A 7507-nucleotide genomic window follows, 5' to 3' on the forward strand; every position below is an offset into this window, starting at 1 on the left:
CCAGACCGGGCCCCACTCAGAACACAGCGGGCTGTACGGTAAAGATAAGGCCGTCAGAACCAGAATCATCCTAGGGAAGAGATTAGGGTCACACACGAAAATTCAGAATCTATGATTGGTCCAAGCGTCAAGAGGAGAGTTCCCGATGAAACAGGCCAAGGGCTGCATAATGAAGTCTAGGAGAATCTCCCTGGAAGCCCCACCTCACCAGGATCTTTGTGCCAGTCCCAAATCATCTCCAGTCAACCCAGTCTGCAGCCTTAGCCTGCTGAAAGCAGGTCAACCTTGACTCTCTAGTTTAAGTCAGGAAAATACTATCCCCAGCAGGGAAGAGAGTAAGAATAAAGAAAATAATCTTAGAAATACTAAACAAAGAAATTGAAATGCAGGATATTTTTTTTGTACTGGAATTTTGGGGGGCAATCAATGTAATACCATTTGTTTTGTCTGCTTTTAAAGATGTTTACGGAGAAGGCAATGGCACCCCACTCCAGTACTCTTGCCTGAAAAATCCCATGGACGGAGGAGCCTGGTAGGCTGCAGTCCATGGGGTCGCTAAGAGTCGGACACAACTGAGCGACTTCACTTTCTCTTTTCACTTTCATGCATTGGAGAAGGAAATGGCAACCCACTCCAGTGTTCTTGCCTGGAGAATCCCAGGGACGGGGGAGCCTGGTGGGCTGCCGTCTATGGGGTCGCACAGAGTCGGACACGACTGAAGTGACTTAGCATAGCAAAGATGTTTAAAGCTTTTAGGAAAACCTGATTTATGAAGAGTTTAATTGATTTCATTTGCAATCAAAGTTTAAATATTTGGGGGAATGTAATTTGCTAAATTCATAGGTTTTGGACATAGTGGTTGTATAAGTAGTATGATAATATTTGGAGGGATGTTAATAATTGAATAAAGATTAATAAATTGGACATCAAAGTATAAAAAATAATCAGTATTCCTCTCCATGCCCCAAAGTGCCCGAGACATTAAAGAATTTATCAGCCTAAACTTTCCATCAGTGATTTCTGCTGTCTTCAATTAATTTCCATCTATAACTAACACCTCTGTGACCCCATTTCCTCATCTATAAAATGGGATGATATCATTACCTACTAAAAGGATAGTTATGAGGATTTAATGAGAGAATTCCTTCCATTGCACTTAGAACAACACCCAGTATACAAACACTCAATAATGCTGGCTGTCTTTATCTTCCCCCAGTACCACTTTGATCATGTCAACTCCTGCTCAAAGGCCTTTTTTAAAAAATAATTTTATTTGTTTACTTTTGGCTGTGCTGGGTCTTCATTGCTGCGTGGGCTCTTCTCTGGTTGTGGTGAGCGGTGGCCACTCTTGTTGCAGCGCTCGGGCTTCTCACTGAAGTGGCTTCTCTTGTTGCAAAGCACAGGCTCTAAGGTGCACGGGCTTCAGTAGTTGTAGTGCTTGGGCTCAGTGGTTGTGGTTGCCAGGCTCTAAAGCACAGGCTCAATAGTTGTGCCACATGGGCTTAGTTGCTCCGCAGCACAGGGAATCTTCCTGGACCAGGGATCAAACCTGTATCTCCTGCATTGGCAGGCCGATATCTTTACCACTGAGCCACAGAGAAGCCCTCAAAACCCCTTAATTGCTCCCCAATCACCCCAGACAAATGCAAGCTCCTCAACATGATGTCAGGACCCTCTCTGTCCTTACCTCTCTCTGCTTCCCAGCCTTGGTCCTCACTATTGCCCCTCACCCACCAGACAAAGTTATTATCTCTTTGCTTCACCCTGGTCCCTGTATCATCACTTCTTCCATATTCTTCCTCTTCCCAAAATGCCATGCCTCCCTCCCTGCCATTAGGGCCAATCCCAACTCCTACCCATCCGTCAAAACCTGTCTCAAATGCTACCTCCCACAAGACCTGCTCCTGGTTACCATCAACTCTCTTCCTCCATGGAGCACTTCATTAGTAGCTCTTTCCTGGCAAACAGCACATTCAGTCTCCTGCACCAGAGCCAAGACTCACTTCTAATTGATCTCGGGAACACACATCTACCCTGCTCTGGGCCTGGTATATAATAGGTACTCAACTAACAGGCTGTGGCTTCCTCTAATTCTGGGTAGTTGTGTCAGCTAAGCAGAAGCAGCAGGCTCCCCAGTGTCCCTCTGCTCACTGGCCTCCCTGGACCACGAGGGCACAGGAAACAGTGGCCAGGCCTGCGGGGACACGTGGAAAGATGGCAGGCACACGGGGAGCTGTATCTGCTTAGCTCATCAGTGATTCCCCAGAGTTCAGCCCCTCAACATTTTTTTAGACGCCTCTGTGCCAGGCTCTGTGGGGCAGACAGCAAGACCACTGCCACTTCCTGAAAAGGTACGCCCTTGTGCCCCAAGCTCCCGTGTGTGCACATACACGTGCCCCTGTGTGCACCCCACTCAGGCTGAGTCCCTCTCTCGACAAAGCGAGCGTCGTCGGCAAGCCCAGGCTGAGGGCCGTCTTTCCCCCAGTTTCCAAACAACTCCCCTGTCCGTGCCAGCGCCCACCGTCTGCTTGCCCTGCGCCTCCTCCTCCCTCTGTTGGGGCTGCCGCTGATGATGAAATTTGGCTTGCAACACTCTCTTCCTCCCTTTCCTTCAGGCCGGGGAGAGGATTAAGCCGCTGGAGTCTGAAATCGGAAAGATCCCAGCTTCTGCTCTCCAGCACCTCCCCACGCCCCCTCCCCTCCCCGCCCATGCAAAACCAGAAAATTAATCTCCCCTTCTGCCTGTGATATGGCGGGCTGCATTACAAGCTGGGCGTCGAGATAAAGCGAGGAGCCTCGGGACGGCGGCCCAGCACTGGGGCCCCGGGTGGGGCCGGCCTGGGAGATAAGGGCTTCCCAGCCCCATGAATTATTCACCCACACTGCCTCCTCCGGCTCAGAGGCCGCCCAGGGCGCTGAGATTGCACCTTCCAGAGAGGCCTGGTGAAGGTGGGAGGAGGGTCCATGGGGAAGGTGTGGGCTGTAGAGGGGTCCCCAGTGGGAGCAAGAGGGGAGGACTGTCTTCAGCTGGGGAACAGCTCAGAGACACAAGCTCCTTGCAGAGCCAACTGATGCAGAGGAAGGAAAGTGTCCCCAGCCTAGGGGACCCCAGATCCAGCCATGACCCCCAGGCTGCACTATTGAGCAGCTGCAAGGGCCAGGCATGGCCCAGGTGCTGGTATTCTAGAGCTGGAGATGCAGACCATCCCACCCCCAAGGTGCTCAGGACCCCATACACCTACTGATGCGGGCAGAGCACAGGCCACCCTCCCCTCCTCCGGAGGTCAAAGTAGCCACTGCCCACTCTGGGGGAACACCCTCCCTTGGGAAGGGGTTGTCAGGGGAGGACAGAGGACAGACCTACTCCCAGAGCAATCAGAGCCCACAAAACAGAGACGAGGGTCGCTGGAGCAGGAGGAAACTGGAGGTCAGGCTGCCAGCATGCTAAGTTGCTCAGTCGTGTCCGACTCTTAGCAACCCTGTGGACTGTAGCCCGTCAGGCTCCTCTGTCCACAGGATTATCCAGGCCATTTCCTCCTCCAGGGGATCTTTCCTGCGGGACTGATGCGGGATTGAACCTGCATTTCTTACGTCTCCTGCATTCGCAGGCCGATTCTTTACCACTAAGTGAAGCCAAGGAGGCCAGGGTTGGGTAAGGGATTAACCAGGGAGTTTTCTGGAAAAAGAAAAACTCCAGGTCCTCTACGGATCTTTTGTTTCTCCTTTGTTCACTTCTCTCAAAGACCCAGAATTTTAAAGCAGTGAGGGACCTTAGTGGGCTCTTCCCTATTTCCAAGTCTCCATTGCTCCATCTCTAGTTACCCTCTCTCTCTCTGTCTCAGTCTCTCTCCTCCACCTCCCTCCCCACATCTGCCCTTTCAATCTGCCTTGGCCCCAGTTTCTCCTCCTCTCTCTTGCTCTCTGCCTTTCTCTGTCTCCCAATTTATGTTTTCTCTTTAATCATCCCTTCCTTCTGAAGCTGTGACCCGCCCCTGCCAAATGACAGGATGACACACAATTTGGGACTTGTGACGGGAGAAAGGTGGCCATCTGCCAGGCCCCCAGGGAGGAAAAGAGGAAAAAGAGGGCTCCAACGTGATCCTGGAAGTGCAGATGAACTGCCAAGACCCCGGGGAGGCAGCAGGGGCAGTATGGGGAGCCTCCCAAAGGTGTTCTGGTACAGGAAAGAGACTGAGTTACCTAGAGTGCCAGGAGAGAGAGGAGCTGGGAGCAGGTGAGGATCAGAGGAGACTCCTTCCGGCTGCATTGCTGGGGACCCCACCCGGGAGGCAACCTTGAACCCACTGATTCCTGTAGCAGATACAAGCCCAGTGAACAAGGCTCTGTTCTGAGACCCACATTCATGCTGGAGGGGGAGGGGTGATGTGCGGAGAAGGGGAGGAGCAGAGGGTGAAGAGGGACCAGAATGAGAGGTGAACATGGAAAGGAGAAAAGGGTGGGCCCTGCAAAGATGGAGAAAGCAGTGATTTGGCTGGGAGACAGAGGAACAGCCAAGTGGGGCAGGGGAGAGATTAGAGAGAGGAATGAGGAAGAGAGAAGACAGGACAGGCTTGGGGGAGGAGTGTAAGCGGGGAGGAGTGAAGGGCAAGGGTAGCAGGGAAATGAGGGAAGAGGTAAGAGGAGCATTTGGACCAGAAAAGAGAATGAAGCGGGAGAAGATGAAGGTCAAGAGACAAAGTGGAGTCTGGAGGGGTGGAGGAGAGGTGTGTTGATGGGGCTTGTCTGCCTCAGGTCCACAGCCCCTTCCCACTGTCTGCTAATTAACTCCTTAATTGTCTCCACATTTGCTGAGCTGGCAGATGAAGCGGTTGCAGACAGATTGGGGTGCGTGTGATTTCACGCACTGGGGAGCAGAGAAGAGCTGCCGGGAGTCCCAGGGGGCCTTGCCCTCCCCTGTCTCCCTCTTCTCCCCCCTGTCTCCGAGAGCTGGAGGGCGCTTCTGCACCTAGAGCAGATGGGGCCATTTGTAAGGGAAGTGTCCGTGGGGAATTTGCCCCATTAACCTCTCAGGGATGAAAATAATACTTGCTACTGTTGATGGGACACCTACTGTTTACCAGGAAGACTTTTTTTTTTCATCCCTGTGGGCATTAGCCAGATTTTATGGTTTGTGGAGAAAAGGAGTCTCAGATGAGTTAAGGAACTTGTCTAGGATCACAGAGCACTGGTGTGACCGAGGTGGGATTTGAATTCAGGTCAGTATGATGCCAAAGCCCTGGGTGGGTCTTAGCCAGATGCCTTGTGCAGGGATGGACGGATACCTACAGGCCTATTTCTCTCTCAGCCCCAGAAGAGAAAGGCTATCGAGGTCGAGGGACTGCAGGTGCCAGAGAGGAGCAAAGTGTGGACAAGAAACTGGGAGGAAGCTAAAGGAGCTAGGATCTGTTAAGGCCTGAATAAGAGGGAGGTGGGCCCAGAGAAAGAAGAAATGTGACACTAATCACAATCCTTAGATCCCTCACATGTCATCTTACCAAAGCCAGCTTCCCTTTTCTCTCATCCCTGCACTTGTCAGTAGGACTTGCCCTTCTGCCACTTGATGCTGGTCCATCCTTCAATTTCACTCTTGGTTTTTGCTAGACTGGAGTCAGTTGTCAGCGTGTTCATCTCTCCTTTGACACTGAAAGAATTTGGCCCATGACTCCAGGGCCAGTCCTGGGGCTGAACACAAGAAAAGCCACAGTGGAAGTTTGCCAAAATGTACAAGGATCCATCTCACCTCAAATGAGGAGGAAACAATAGCCGGGGTCTGATATACAGGAGTAAATAACGGAAGATTTGATCCAGACCTGTGGATTCTGAAGATCTAGATTTCTCAAGACTGACTGCTATATATCACAGATCTCGAGAAGCTGGGAAATCTGGACCCCACCTCTGGAGATTCTGATTTCATTGGTCTAAAGCGGGGCCACGGCAGCAGCATTTGAAAAAGCTACCCAGGTGACTCAGATGTGTAGCTTGGGCTGAGAACCGCTGTCAGATTCTACCCTGATGTGGCTGCACTGGTGGTTTTATTACTCGATTCAAACAGTAATGCTAATAATAAGTTACTACTTATTGAGGATTTACTGAGTACAAGCTAATGTGCTGAGCTCTTTCTATGCATTAGTTCATGTAATTCTCAGAATCTCCTGTGAAATAAATATTATCCCCATCTTACAGATGAGGAAACTGAGCTCAGAGAGGTCAAGGACCTGCTCATGCTAATGAATGGCAGAGCCAGGTCTGGGATGTGAGATTGCCCGATTCACACTCTTACTTTCCCCCAGACTCCTCCTGAGGCTGCTCCTTGGCCTCAATCAGTCCTTGCCTGCCTCCACCTCACCTCATCACCTTCCTTCCACCCCCGCTGCTCCCTCAGTAACATCCCAGGTGACTGAAGCAATTTGCAGCCATTTGAAGAAGCTTCCATGTGTCACTCAGCCTGCGAGGGTGGGGAGCTAGGGAAATTACAGATGCTTCAAAATGGCCCACCCCTCCTCCTGAAGTCATCTGGAATTCAGGAATCAGACTCTGCCCAAGATTTCCTCAGATTTCTGCTTGGGGCCCTCCCAGGCTGAAATCCCACTCCCAAATGCCCCTCTTCGTTGATTCTAAGTATCTGGGAGGGTGCTGCCACCCAGTGGCTGCCCGGGCACATGGCGGCTCTCTGGAACAGCCTGGTGCTGCTGGACAGCTCCCCAATTCAAGAGGAGAATCTAAGATCCTCCCTTCCTCTTGGTAGCACCTTGACCAAGAATCTAGTAATCGGATCCCAGTCTCCCTCCTCCTCAGCCCTAAGCCTACACTCCCTCTTGGGATCTCCAGCTCCCTTCCCTGTAGTTCCATGTGCCCCCTGCTCCCAACCCCTCACAACTTCTCATCCAACTTCTTTTCTCCATGCCAGCCCCTTCTCATTATATGTTCTCATTCTGACTTAAAGCCCTGGGAACACACCTCTCACCTCCCTCTCCCAGAGCTGCACCAGCCCACAAGTGGAATGAAGGAGGGGCTAGAGATAGAATTCTTGTCCCCCACACTCCCCTCCTCATCATCTGACACCATCAGACCTCAACAGCCTTTGTGCTAAGAGCCCCTAATGAGCATCAGCAAATTAACAACTTCCCTTTGATTGCTCCTACTCTGTTAATTGAATAGCGAGGGCCCCCCAAGGCCTCTTAGAGAGGAGAAGGGAGGAAGAGGAGAGAGGTGAGCGCTACAGGAAAAGACCCCCCCCCCAGGCCTGGTGTCAGTGGCTCAGAATTTAGCTCCAAACCTGAGTACAGCTTCCCTCTCCGTCCCTTCCTCTCCTGTCCACCTTCCCCAACCTCCCAACCTCCCACCTCTCCCCATTCCCTTCTCTTTCCCTGTTTCTTGACGTCTGTCCAAATTTCCTTGACCTCTGGCTATTTCTCCTTCCTTCTCTGCTCCTTCTTTAGCGGTTTGGCAATGAGAAGCTGCAAACCTGCCGCCGCCTTCCACCCCAAAGGCAAGGCCAGTGTTACCA

At 51.6% G+C, this 7507-nt stretch overlaps 2 long non-coding RNA genes across 2 annotated transcripts; one reads left to right on the forward strand and one right to left on the reverse strand.

Moving 5' to 3' along the window:
• Window positions 1-1285: 1285 nt before the first annotated feature.
• LOC129641708 (uncharacterized) lies at window positions 1286-5629 on the reverse strand. Its single transcript, XR_008709408.1, has 3 exons — window positions 5496-5629; window positions 2522-2643; window positions 1286-1558 (listed from the first exon to the last, which is right to left on the reverse strand). It is a non-coding gene; the product is annotated as an uncharacterized LOC129641708 (long non-coding RNA).
• LOC129641709 (uncharacterized) lies at window positions 4299-6780 on the forward strand. The gene is made up of 2 exons (XR_008709409.1): window positions 4299-5216; window positions 5602-6780. It is a non-coding gene; the product is annotated as an uncharacterized LOC129641709 (long non-coding RNA).
• Window positions 6781-7507: the final 727 nt, after the last annotated feature.

Source organism: Bubalus kerabau, chromosome 1 (genome assembly GCF_029407905.1).
Source record: "Bubalus kerabau isolate K-KA32 ecotype Philippines breed swamp buffalo chromosome 1, PCC_UOA_SB_1v2, whole genome shotgun sequence".
Taxonomy (NCBI): Eukaryota; Metazoa; Chordata; class Mammalia; order Artiodactyla; family Bovidae; genus Bubalus; species Bubalus kerabau.